Source organism: Equus przewalskii, chromosome 3 (genome assembly GCF_037783145.1).
Source record: "Equus przewalskii isolate Varuska chromosome 3, EquPr2, whole genome shotgun sequence".
NCBI classification, from domain to species: Eukaryota; Metazoa; Chordata; class Mammalia; order Perissodactyla; family Equidae; genus Equus; species Equus przewalskii.
This window is the reverse complement of record NC_091833.1, coordinates 46824746-46839712: the sequence shown is the minus strand read 5'-3', so window position 1 is coordinate 46839712 and position 14967 is coordinate 46824746. Positions and strand designations below refer to the sequence as shown.

The window sequence follows — 14967 nt, the reverse complement described above, 5'->3', positions numbered from 1 at the left end:
TCAGAACTTTCACTGTAGGAAATGTGGAAAAGACTAATTTTTTAGACAAAATTACATGAAGTAAGTAATTGATATTGTCACAGATATTTTAAATAGATTTTCAATAGTAGTTGAGTAACATAACTATTTCCGTTTTTCCTAATTAAAGTTACTCTAATTCACTTAAGATGAAATGAACCTTCTAAATTTATATCTTAATAAAAATATTTCTATTTTTCTTATGAAAATTAATATCTGCTTGTAAAATTACAGAAATATGATGTTAAGCTTGCTTGAGCTCTAAATTTCTACCCTCAGAGAAAACTACTGTTAATGACTGGGTATTATGGTACTTTATGCTGATTTAATTATTAAGTAATGTATATGAATACATTCCCTTATTAAATATATGAATGCATTCCCTTGTTACAAACATAAATAAATACAAATGCATATAGAATAAACTTAAAAGAGAAAGTGCGTTTTAGTGCCTTCTTCATAGAAATTGTTACACAGTTACATTGATGACCATGGTGATGATAGGTCCCCAAAAGATATAGATGTTAGTTTTTTCAACACGTGCTAATTTTACTGAAGTCTGCTTCATTTTCAGGAAAAGTCAAGTTTAGATTACTGATGCTGTGGTAATAACTTTGAGGGGGAAGTTAGTCTATCTTTCTTGAAAAATTGAGACCAACGTTTTTAAAGGAATTTATTTGGCCTGAATAGATGTTTGAATGATAATGCTTATTTTTAAAGCATGACTATCCACTGTAGGGTTTCCTAATTTGCCACACACACATTCATGCCAAGTAATATACAAACGAAGCATATTTTCCTTCACTCTGTGAAGTATTGCCGTACTACCTTCTGATGCTAAAGGCTATATCGGGCAGAATCGGCCCTGTCCAACAGCTCCTTAACACCAGCTGGATATCTATTAGATGGCCTGGCCCTTTAAGAAGTGTGTCTGAAAGTGGTCTGGTTCTTTGCATTTTGGTGTCCAGTCCTTTTCCATCTTGTGAATTTTGGGCTGCAGCTTCTTCTAACCCCTAATGATGGGGACAGGTTTCCCTTCTGGGCCTTTTGAACTCAACCTGTTCCTCGTTCCTGCTCTAGGTGATTTCTGGACTTGAATTTGGACTCTAAGCTCTAGCCCAATGAGCTGGGATAAAACCCTCTTGAACTATTCTTACAGGGCTTTTCCTCCTCAGTTATGGTAGCCATACACAGGTACTCTTAAGAGCCAGGGAAACTTTCTAGCTGTTCTCTGCAAGATTAGGCCTTTTTGTAAAGTTACCAATGTACAACGGTTTGATAATTAAAAAAGAAAATTGAATTAATCATGGTGGGAGAATCAGGACTTTTTAAAGATTGTATTATGTTTATTTTAAGTTTTATTATTGTTTATATTTTAAATTACGTAAGAGGGAGGTGTGTGTGGCTATGGAGGTGGGGGAAAACAATATTTTCGGTATTTTAGGTCCAGTCTTGTAAACACCTAACCATACCGAATGCCATTGTCCTTCTCTTCTGATAAAACCCCTTGAGAACAACCCTTATCAGGTTAAAGAATACTTAGCACCCCTGGACTTGAACACTGGCCCCTTCCTGTTGATCAATAATCTTAGCCATAAGAGCTTTGTAAATCTCCTCAGATTGTTTCTGCACCTTCTTTCTCTCCAGAAAGACGTCCCCAATAGCCTTGTAGCCACAGCCGTGTGGGCTGTTATTACATTATAACAGTTATTACAAAAGCTAAATTGAGAATGCAGGAGTTTTTGTTAATCAAAACCCCGCAAAATCAAGGGTGAATCCTCTGAGAGAGGCACGCACTAGCCTCATGAGGAGGGTATAGCCATGTGCAATGAAAAGTCATTCTGTTGCAGAGTCTTTAAGGCATAGCGTAAAAGTCCAGAGAATTGTCCCCTGGGGCATGACTCTGGGAGTTAAAGAAACAATTCTGTAATTCTGGAAGAATCGAAGATCCAGTGTCATCGTGTGATATTTTTTAGAAATTGGGTGAGGATAATGAAAATAGCCTGATAAATGGATTACATAAACAAGTTGGCCTGAATATATTGTAATTCATAGATACAACTCAGAAGAACGTATGGATTTTTAAATTTCTTAAAATCAGATATCAAAATATAGTTATGGAGGTTGGCCCAGTTGTATAGTCATTAAGTTCACGCACTCTGCTTTCGTGGCCTGGGTTTCACCAATTCAGATCCTGGGTGCAGACCTACACAGCACTCGTCAAGCCATGCTGTTGCGCCATCCCATATAGAAAAACTAGAAGGACTTACAACTAGGATATCCAACTACGTACTGGGGCTTTGGGGAGGAAAAAAAGAAGGATTGGCAACAGATGTTAACTCAGGGCCAATCTTCCTCCCCCCCTCCAAAAGATATATATATATAAAATTATACCAAATGAACTAAAATGCACTTAAAATCTTAGTTTACACATAATGGCTGGTTTGCAGGTAAGAATTAGAACAAATTTTGCCTATTAACTAATTTAAACGACTTCACATACATGTGGAACCCACTAATGTGTCTTTTCCATATCTCTTGGGTTAAATGTTAATAACATATTCTCAAAAGTAAAGACCAGAAAACTGGAATCCATAAACGTTCCTTGTGATGTCCACATGCTAATGTATGTTTCTCTTTAAGTATTTACCCATCCTAAAGAAAGCACAAACTTTTAAAATACCTCTTAGCAGTCTTTTGAAAGACAGGCAGTTTGACAAAAATACTACATTTATTTGAAGACTCCTGTTCGTTTACCATGTAATTTTTCTTCTGCTTTCCCCATCATATCACGTAATGAGTTTGAGAGCTATATTTTTTATTTTTTTGACTTCTGGGCTCTATCAGTGCTTCACAGCTCAGGTAATACATTAAGTTTCTTGTACGCTGCACTTAGCAAGATCATATCAAGAAAAGGCAAAATTAAATAATCTGTTATAAGTTGATTTCTTTTCTTATAGTTGCATTTTCTCAATTTTATGATAGTTCTAAATAATTACTTTATGCATAGTGCTAAATATTAACTCTAAATTCTTAAAGAAGAACTATAATAAGTACTCATGTAAAAAAATCACTGAAAAATGACTGAAATCATGAGAAAAGGTAAACCTTGCTGTTTTTTGTTTCAATTTCTGTTTTTTCTCCCCTAAGTCCAATTGATTTATTTTATTCTAATATTACCTTATATTGATAGCAATTTTAACACCAGTAATTACTGAGTGATTATTATGTGTCAGGTCATGTACTACATGTTTTATATTTCTTATAATTTACATCCATGCAAAATCCACACTGTACAGGTTTGTATGATTTACTTCACTTTACAAATGAGGGAATCATATCTTAAAAGGTTAAGAAACTTGACAAAGTCATACAACTTATAATTGTTAGAGCTAGAAATTATACCTAGGTGCTATGCCAGAGTCCATGATTTACCTACCAATTTGTTTATTATACCATAAGATACAATTATTATTTTTTTCATTTTGAGAATCTAGCTTATTGATCAATCATTTCTGAAAGTAATGTATTAACTTATTATTTAGATTATGATTTATTTTTTTAATAAGTTTCCATGTAATGAGACATTTCAGGTAGGAGACATTTTATGTGATATCAGTGTATCAAATGTGATTAGTGAGCAATAACATTTATCTACTTATCTCCAATAGATAGCCTAACCTATAGAATGTTATCTCAATGCTAAAATTATTTTGGTACAGGAGATTTCAAATTATATCAGGTAGGTAAATCTTTGCTTTAAGAAGGCTTGATGTCCTGGAATGGAAAAAAAAATTAAATGAAAGGTAAAATCATTAAAAATGTATTCTAAATAAGTTTTTAGCACTTGCCATATTGCTAGACATTTAACAGATATGTAATAAATATTACATTAAATTAGTGAATATATTAATTTATTAATTTAAAAGATTCCTATATAGAGCCTCTGCTTATTTTTGATCATTTATGAATCTTTGTTTTAATTTTTTTTTTTTGTAAATGAAGAAAAATCTAACTCATACTTGCTTAGTCAGAGTGAATGTTGGGAGTAGGGCTGACTTCAGGCAACTGGATATGGAAATAAACAGAGCTCTAACTTTTGGCCTCTCTTCATGTCTTAGCTCTGCTTTTTGCTGTGTTTGACTTCAGTCTCTGGCTTTGCATGGTAACAACTAGCAGCAGGAGTTGCAACACCCTACCTTCTCTCAGATTTTAGTCCAAAGGCAAATACGGCTTTCTTATTTCCAAGAATCTACAGCAGAGAGCTCATGGTATACTTTGGTTCTGGTCAGGCAAATATACACCAATGAACCAATGACTGTGGTTAAGAAAATGGTAGTTCTGAACTAAGTATAAGTGAATTCCACCAAATGTAGTGAATTAAATGTGAGGAAGAATGTTTTCCCTCAGAGGGAAATTGCGATATGGTTTCATGAAGGATAATTAGATGCTAGTTGATAAAAACACTAGTCATCTGCTGTAGCCTTCAAGAGGAATATGTATGACTACATTAGTTTGGATATTATAATTATCATTTAAATGCTTAATTCTTATTAGTGTCAGGAAATTATGTGTCACATGAAAGAGAAAAAATCTATCTTAAAATGCCATTAATTTGGTAAATTGTCAAGTTTTACATACTATCTTCTACCATACTTTGATAAGTATCATAAAGATTCACAATTTATTTTGGCATTGTAATTTAATGAAGAATATACAGTATATGCGTCTGTTTCATTGTTTGTTCTGTACTTCTTGTGATTCTGATTTTAAGTTATCTTTTTATTTCCTACATAGGGATTTCTATATCAATTCACAGTGGCTACCAGAATATGAACTTGTAGGAACTCAGTGAAATAGAACCCAATCAGTTTAAATTTCTTTAAGTATTTCTGTCTGGCTTTAATAACGTACACCTAATATAAAAAACCATTTAGTTTTTATCAGTTAGTCAGAATCCGTTGGCCTACTTTCAAAAGTTAGTCTCCTGGGCATAATGGACATAATTGAAACTCCTGTTAAGTTTTTCCATTTTAATGAAAATATTAAATGACTTGTGGAGTAGTGTGGTAAATTTCTACCCAGATCTCAGGGGGCCAGACTATGATTTCATTCTACTGTCTTCTATGATTTCATTCTCAAGATTTATAAACTTTATGAAAATGATTTCAGTCCTTTGACTCTGTTGTCAGCTCATTGCTTTCTAGGGTGATTTGGGTTTTTATTTTATTTTCATAATTTTCCCTTTATAATTGAAAGCTAGAACAGGGCAGCATAGAGAATGGAAAACAAAAATGGACTGATTAATTCTGTGGTTTCACTTTTCTGAACCATGGATTGAGTAAAGGCAATATAGTGTGATATGCTTGGAACTACAAAGAGCTTAGGTTTAAAAAAAGTTCTAATTATTAGTTTCAGAATATAACTAATTGTAATTAATTTTAAAAGTAGTTTTAATGTTTTCTGGTAGAGAAAAAATCAAATACAATTAAAAGTACAGTATAATAGTTAGGGTGTGCATTTAGAATAAAATGATAGTTACTGAGTACATTTCTTTTACTTGGAAATTATAAAGCTTTTTACTTGGGCTTTTTGCATTATATGTCTTTTACAAATTATTTTTAATATTTTTGTGCCTCTACATTAATCACTATCATAAATAAAAGTAAGAAAGTTCACAGGATAAGAGGCAAGGATACAATCAAATCTAATTAGAAAGCAAATCCTTTAATTCTGCATTTAGATGTCAACATTCACTTGTTTCACTGCATAAAAATGAGTAGGCTTAAAATCCAATGATTAAAAACTTCATTAGGTAAATTTATCTGAATATATTTTGGATAAATTCTGGAGGAAAAGAAAGTTCATAAGCTTTAGAAATTGTTAATATATTCACTTTTGTTTTATTCATTAATAAATATATCCAGTGTTTATGGTACCCCTGAGATCAAACAGGTACCATCTTCAGTGACATCTCTACAATGCCTTATGTGATGTTCACAATATCTTTGCAGAGTCAATAACAGAGTCCCATTTTACAGATGATGAACTAAGTCTCAGAGTAAGTAATTTGCTGAAGTATATATAAGAATTCAAATTTATGATATAGAATCTAAATCCTGCTTTTAAATCTATATTGACCCATATTATCTCCAAATGTCTTCAAAATCTAAATACCTACATAATTTCTTTTGTGAAAGGTAAATATTAATTAAGATATATAAACTTAATATTTTTAAGTATTGTAGACATAAGGAGAAATAAGATTTAAAATAGATGATTTTAGATAGAATAATGTCAGCATCATGGTGGAGTGGTTTGTTCTCTTTGTCTCTCTTCTCTGAGCTACAACCAAATAGACATCCATTGACCAAGAGAGGATTCCCTACACAGCACAACAGGACACCTAAGAGATCCATGCATCTATATAGCTGAAGGTGGGTGTACTGGACCCCTGGGAGGCAGTGGAACTAGGGAAGCAGCCTATCCCTCCTTCCCTGGTGGCAGTGAACCAGGGCACAGATCCTCACACAGCAGCCTGTGTGATTGCTGGTGGAGTGGAGGCAGCAGCGGGTGCCTGGCCTGTGCCTGCAGGCAGACAAGGTAGGAAAAGTAAAAACAGCCCCTGCTCCCCCTAGCAGTAACAGGGGGAACCAGCGATCAGAGGCATCAGGCCCCAGAGCAGAACTGGTGCTCCAGCTCCCAGTAGCAGCACCTCTGACACCAGCTCCACCAGCAGTGGGGGCTGAATACAAGTCCCCAGGCCCTTGAGCCCTGAACAGTGACAATGACACCCATGAACCCAGCACCCCTGGCAGCAGAGCAACTAGCACCTCCAGATAATATGGGAGCAGCAGCACAGGTGGTGCCTGAGGCAGCATCAAATGATTCCTTGTAGAACCCATGGAGAGCCAGTGGAGCAACATGAGACCCAAGAGGCCCCAGAAGCAGCAGAAGTGCTCTCAGCCTTGTCACCCAGTGGCAACACCTGAGACTGCAGTGACATCATAAGCAGCAAGGCATCAGAAACCTCAGAGGCACAAGAAGCACAAAGAGGGCACTGACAATGCCTCTGGCAGAGGCAGTGGAGGCTGAAAAGTAAAGGATCTCAAACACAATGAGAAGCATCTCAGAACCAAAGTAGCCAAAGCAGTACCCAAATAAGAAAGGAGGTTACTCCCACAAATGTGCTGGCAGAGGATCAATTCATCAAACACCATGAAGAACTATAGTAATGTGACAGAACAGAAGGAGAGTGACAACTCCCCAGAAACCAAGCTTGAAGACACAGAAGATTATGATCTAACTGACAGATAATTCAAAATAGCTGTCATAAAGAAACTCAGCGAGTTACAAGAAAGCTTAGAAAGACAGTTCAATGAGTTCAGGAATAAAATTAATGAACAGAAGGAATACTTCACCAAAAAGTACTTCACTAAAAAACAAAACCAAACAGAAATTCTGGAGATAAAGAAGGCAATTAATGAAATGGAAAGAAATGTAAAAAGCATTTAGAATAGAGCAGAGCAGACCATATGGAGGAGAGAATTAGTGAGCTTGAAGACAGAAACCTAGAAAGGATTCAAGTGGAGGAGGAGAGAGAACTAAGATTTTAAAAAATTGAACAAATTCTCTGAGAAATATCAAACTCAGTTAGGAAAAGTAATACAGGAATTATAGGTATCCCAGTAGGAGAAGAGAAGGAGAAAGGAGCAGAGAGCTGATTCAAAGAATTAATAGCTGAGAACTTCCCAAACCTGGGAAAGGATCTGGACATGCAAGTATATGAAGCTAATAGAATTCCTAATTACCTCAATGCCAAAAAAAAAAAAAAAAACCAACCTTTTCTAAGGCATATAATACTAAAAGTGTCAAAAATCAGTGACAAATAAAAAATATTAAGGGCAGTAAGACAGAAGAAAATAACCTACAAAGGAACCGCCATCAGGCTTTCAGTGGATTTCTGAGCAGAAACCCTACAGGCTAGGAGAGAGTGGATTGATATATTCAAAATACTGAAAGACAAAAACTATCAGCTAAGAATACTCTATCCAGTAAAATTATCCTTCAGATATGAGAGAGAAATAAAAATTTTCCCAAACAAGCAAACCTGAGAGAGTTCATCACCACTAGACCTGACCTACAAAAAATGTTGAAAGGAGCCCTCTTACCTGAAACAAAAATGCAAAGGTTTACAAAGCTATGAGCAAGGAGATAAATAGACAGTATCAGAAAATTGCAGCTCTATATCAGAATAGGTTAGTAAACATTTAGTTATAACATAAAGGATAAAGGGAAAGAAAGCATCAAAAATAACTATAACTTCAATTTGTCACAAACTCACAACACAAAAAGAATAATTTGTGACAACAAAAACATAGAAGGGAAAGAGGAAAGGAATGGAACTTTCATAGGCTAATGGAGATAAGAGACTATCATAAAAAGGAGTATTAAATCAGTGAGATCTTTTATACAAACCTCATGGTAACCACAAAACAAAAAATCAGAGCAGAGTCACAAATCATAAATAAAGAGAAGACTGAGAAAACCATCACAGAAAACCACCAAACTGAAATGGCAGACAGAAATATAAGGAAAAAGAAACAATGGAAATATACAGCAACTGGAATACAAAAAACAAATAGTAGTATTAAGCCCTCATATGTCAGTAATCACTCTAAATGTAAATGGATTGAGTTTACCAATCAAAAAACACAGAGTGGCTCGATGGATTAAAAAACAAGACCCAACAGTATGCTGCCTCCGTGAAACACATCTCAGCTCTAAAGACAAACAGACTGAGAATAAAGAGATAGAAGATGACACTCCAAGCGAATGGCAAGCAGAAGAAAGTGAATGTAGCTATACTTATATCAGACAAAACAGACTTCAAGACAAAAAAGATGTGGTTACCATTTTGTGGTTACCATGAGGTTTGTATAAAAGATCTCACTGATTTAATACTCCTTTTTATGATAGGTCTCTTATCTCCATTAGCCTATGAACAAAGATGGGCTTTATATAATGATAAAAGAGACATTCCACCAAGAGGTTATAACACTTATTAATATATATGTACCCAACACAGGAGCACCAAAGTATATAAGGCAACTATTAATACACCTAAAGGGAGAAATTGCCGACAACATAATAATAGCAGGGGACCTTAACACCACACTTATGTCTATGGATAGATCATCTGGACAGAAAGTCAATAACGGAAGAGTGGCCTTAAATGAAACACTACACCAGATGGACTTTATATATATTTATATATATTATTTATATTATTTTTATATTTATATTATTTTTATATTTATGTTTATTTATATTTATGTGTATATATATATGTATATATATATATATATATATAAAATGTTCCATCCAAAACCAGCAGAATACACATCCTTCTCAACTGAACATGGAACATTCTCAATGATAGACTATATGTTGGGAAACAAAAGAAGCCTCAATAAATTTAAGAAGATTGAAATCATATCAGGCATCTTTTCTTACCACAATGGTATGAAGCCAGAAATCAATTACAGTAAAAAAGCTGGAAAAGTCACAGATATGTGGAGACTGAATAATGTGCTACTGAACAACTATTGAATCAATGAAGAAATCAAAGGAAAAATAACAAAAACACCTGGAGACAAATGAAAATGAAAATGCAATATACCAACTCTTATAGGATGCAGCTAAAGCAGTACTAAGAGGGAAATTTATAGGAATACAGGTCTATGTCAAAAAACAAGAAGAATCTCAGATAAACAAGCTTACAGTATACCTAGAAGAACTAGAAAAAGAACAAACAAAGCCAAAAGTCAGTAGAAGGAAGGAAATAACAAAAATCAGAACAGAAATAAATGAAATAGAGAATAAAAAAACAACAGAAAGGATCAATGAAACTAAGAGCTGGTTGTTTGAAAAGATAAACAAAATTTACAAACCCTTAGCCAGACTTACTAAGATAATAAGAGAGGACTCAAATAAATAAAATCAGAAATGAAAGAGGAGAAATTACCATAGATATCACAGAAATACAAAGGATTATGAGAGAATGCTACGAAAAGCTATACCCCAATAAATTGGGTAATGAAGAAGAAATGGATGAATTCTTAGAATCGTACAACTTCCCCAAACTGAATGAAGAATAAATAGAGAATCTGGACAGACCAATCACAAGAGATTGAAACAGTAATCAAACCCTTCCCACCTCACCCCCTAGAAAAAAGTCCAAGAACACATGACTTCTCTGGTAAATTCTAAACATTCAAAAAAGACTCAATACCTATCCTTCTCAAACTATTCCAAAAAATTGAAGAGGACAGGATGCTTCCTAACTCATTTTGCAAGGCTAACATTACCAAAACGAGACAAGGACAACACCAAAAAGGAAAAGTTAGAGGCCAGTATTGCTGATGAACCCAGATACAAAAATCCTCAACAAAATATTAACAAATTGAATACAACAATGCATTAAAAGCATCATACATTATGATCAAGTGGGATTTATTCCAGGGATTCAGGGATAGCTCAACATCGACAAATCAATCAATGGGATACACCACTTTAACAAAACGAGGAATAAAAAATCACATGATCATCTCAATAGATGCAAGGAAAGCATTTGACAAGACCCAAAATCCGTTTATGATAAAAACTTTATATAAAATGGGTATAGAAAGAAAGTACCGCAACATTATAAAGACTGTGTATGACAAACCCACAGCCAACATCATACTCAAAGGTATGTTGAAATGAAAAATGGTATGCTCAATGGAAAACTGAAAGCTATTCCTCTGAGAATAGGAACAAGACAAGGATGACCACTCTTGTAAGTCTTATTCAACGTAGTACTGGAAGTCTTAGCCAGAGCAGTTAGGCAAGAAAAAGAAATAAAAGGGATCCAAATTGAAAAGGAAGAAGTCAAGCTGTCATTATTTCCGATTCACATGATTCTATCTATAGAAAACCCTAGGGAATCCAGCAAAAATCTATCAGAAATAATCAATGAATACAGTAAAGTGCAGGGTACAAAATCAACATATAAAAGTCAGTTACACTTCTATATTCTGATAAGGAGGTAGCAGAAGGAGAAGGCAGGAATAGAATCCCATTTACAATTGTGACAAAAAGAATAAAATACCTGGGAAGAAATGTAACAAAGGAGGTGAAAGATGTATACACTGAAAACTATAAGACATTATTGAAAGAAATCGAAGAAGACATAAGGAAATGGAAAGATATTCTGTGCTCATAGATTGGAAGAATAAACATAGTTAAAATGTCCATCTTACCCAATGCAGTGTAAAGATTCAATGCAATCCCAATCAGAATCCCAATGACACTCTTCAGGGAAATAGAACAAAGAATCTTAAAATTTATACGGAACAAAAAAAGACCTCAAATCGCCAAAAAATCCTGAGAAAAAAGAACAAAGCTACAGGTATCACACTCTCTGAATTCAAAATATACTACAGAGCTATAGTGATCAAAACCACATGGTACTGGCAAAAACAAGACACAGATTGATGGAACAGAATTCAGAGCCCAGAAATAAAACCACACATCTATGGACGGTAATCTTTGACAAAGGAGCCAAGAACACATAATGGAGAAAGACAAGTCTCTTCAGTAAATGGTGTTGGGAAAGCTGGACAGCCACATGGAAAAGAATAAAAGTAGACCATTATCTTACACCATATGGAAAAATTAACTCAAAATGGACTAAAGAATTGAATGTAAGACTTGAGACCATAAAACTCCTACAAGAAATTATAGGCAGTATGCTCTTTAACCCTTTGCAGTATATTTTCGAATAGCATGTCTAGTCAGACAAAGGAAGCTAAAGAAAAAATAAACAAATGGGACTACATCAGACTAAAAAGCTTCTGCACAGCAAAGGAGACTATCAACAAAATGAAAAGAAAACCCACCAACTGGGAGAAAATATTTTCAAACCAAATATCCGACAAGAGGTTAATTTCCAAAATATATAAAGAACTCGTATAACTCAACAATAAAAAAATGAACAATCTGAGTAGAAAATAGGCAGAGGGTGTGAACAGACATTTTCCCAGAGAAGATATACAGATGGCCAATAGGCACATGAGATGGTCAACACCACTGATTATTCAGGAAATGCAAATCAAAACTACAATGTGATATCACCTCACACCCATAAGAATGATTATAACTAACAAGACAAAAAATAGCAAGTGTTGGAGAGGCTGTGGAGAAAAGGGAACTCTCATACACAACTGGTGGGAATTTAATCTGATGTAGCCACTGTGGAAAACAGTATGGAGATTTCTCAAGTAATTTAAAATAGAAATACCATATGATCTAGACATTTCACTACCATTTATCCAAAGAACGTGAAATCAATAATTGAAAAAGTTTTATGCACCTCTATGATCATCACAGCACAATTCATAATAGCCAAGATGTGGAAACAACCCAAGTGCCCATCAATGGATGAACAGATAAAGAAGATGTGGCATATATATGCAATGGAATACTACTCAGCCATAAAAAAACCCAAGATTGTCCTGTTTGCCACAACATGGATGGACTTTGAGGGTAATGTGTTAGGTGAAATGTCAGACAGAAAAAGACAAGCACTGTATGATTTCACTAATATGTGGAAGATAAACAAACTGAAACTGAAATATAATAATGTACACCTGAAATTTACACAGTTATAAATCTGAATATATGACCTTAATGTGACCTCAATAAAAAATTTAAAAAAAATAAAATAGACAATTTTAGAGATAATTCTATTATTGGGGGAAAAAGACTGAAGAAAAACTCAAGCCCTAATGCGGGGAAATATTATTCTAATATTTTAATTTGATATAAAACCACAAGTGCTCTGAGAAATTCAATGTAAAATATCTATTAAATACCAAGGTTTTTTAAGGTTTATTATTTCTGAAGTAAAAGAAAAATAAAGATACAAAGAAAAATGTAAGAGAAATAACTGAAACTTCTGAGGATTAACTCTGTGTCACGTACAACTCTAAGCATTGCACATGTATTGGCATTTTTAATGTTCATAGCAACTCTGTAAGATAGGTAATATTACCATACTCATTTGTTGATGAAGAAACAGAAAGCCTGAAGAGGTTTACAAAGTTAACGACTTCCCCGTTAAGCGAGTAGCAGAGATTTGATTTAGACACAGGCAGCCTGATGCTCAGGTAGATGTTTTAACCATTACCTTATACCGTTGTATCCAAAGACTAAGTGCTAATACTCTGAAAAGTCACCAAAATATCAGGATTGAAGTACTATTTTTACCACAGTGTTAAACATGTTGAAGTTTGTCAGGTCATCCCCTGTTTATAATAAGTTAGATACTCATTTTTGATTCTTTCGGTTCAGTATATCATGTGCCCTCCATTTGTCCCCATAAAAACAAAATGAAACTGAAGATAGATTACTCACTGTCTCATTTTGTGTCAATGATTCAGTTCTATTATTCTCATTGTATAACAAGAAATTCCTGATTCAGGGTAGAGTTGTACCCATAAAACCCATTAAAAATGATTTCATATTTTCTTCTAAGATCTATCAATTACATGTAGGTTATAATGATTTGTTTCCAGGCATAGTTTTACAGATTTTGCCTAGACACTTTTCACACTGATAAATGCATCTTTCTTTTTATTTGTTTTCTTTAGTTTCCAAGCACAATAATTATGTGATTCATGCTTTTCCTTAGGCATATGTATGTTAAGACATTCAAACTTCTTGGTTAATTCACTACTTCTTTATCTGAGCAAAGAGGTAAACAATTATTATACTTTTAAATGTAACCAAGTAAATGATATCCCAGTGCTTTCAAAGCTAATAAAAGTCAGTGAGGGTATTAATTTTTGAATTAGTTAACGTCTATGTGAATTAATACATCTTAAATATGTGTTACAAATTTATAGTAAAATATTTACTGTTGCCTACTTGATAGTAATAAGTAACATAAATAATAAAAATTAACCCTTTTTCTCCCTTGCCAAGTTTCTTATGAAAATTTCCTTGTCCTCCATTTCAGCACCTGGAATAACACTTGGAACAGTGTATGTGCTCAACAAACACTTTTTTAAACTTTTAAAAAAAAGTTAAGTTGTATTTAATTCTTTCCTCATTAACTGAAAACGAAATTCCACTTTATCTACTTGACAGGTTTTCTGTTTTAGCTAAATTTCTTCCCTTAGCTTAGAAAATTAATAAAAATTGATTTTTGTGTCAGAAAAACCTTTGAGCAAAAACCGTGAATATAAACCAACTAGACAATGACTTACCATTTTATAAAACACATTTTCCAAAGATAAAGTAAGACTCTCTTGCACTAATGTCTATGCATTATGTCCCAAGTGTGGAATCAGTAACTTGGATTATAGCAGAAATGAGTATGGCTGCTCTGGACCTAGGGAACATTGATGATTTATTTTAGAGGGAGACTATCATTTCCTTTAACGATATCTAACATATCTTCTGAACTATCATTTCTTCTAATAAAGTCTTAGTTTGGAGATGATAGCTCTTTAACACCTTAACACCTTCAAGCTCCTACTTTAACAAAGAGAGAGGAGGCACTGTAACACATTTACCAGGCAAGAGTTTCTGTCTAAAATTTAATACTGTTTTGTTTTCAAGGTGTTTATAGTCTATTTATGACAAGCTCCACTGGTATGGTAATGAAATTTATGGCTCCCCCTCATTTACAGTGATGAAATGAAATTTACTCTTCACATTCATATAAGTTAAAATGGAGTTTATTTTAAGATATGTATATAGTATTTGAAGGTGAGATCTGAAAGATTGAAGTTTGGGAATCTTTGCCATATATAATCAGAATATTAATTATGACATAAATATCTTACTCTGCATTTTGGAACATCATAATAACGATTACTAATGAGGAGAGGAATAGTAACA

At 33.9% G+C, this 14967-nt stretch overlaps 1 protein-coding gene across 2 annotated transcripts in view; it reads left to right on the top strand.

The window, feature by feature from the left end:
* The window catches only part of CCSER1 (coiled-coil serine rich protein 1), a 1207616-nt gene that overhangs the window by 991219 nt on the left and 201430 nt on the right, over window positions 1-14967 (top strand). The window lies entirely within an intron of this gene.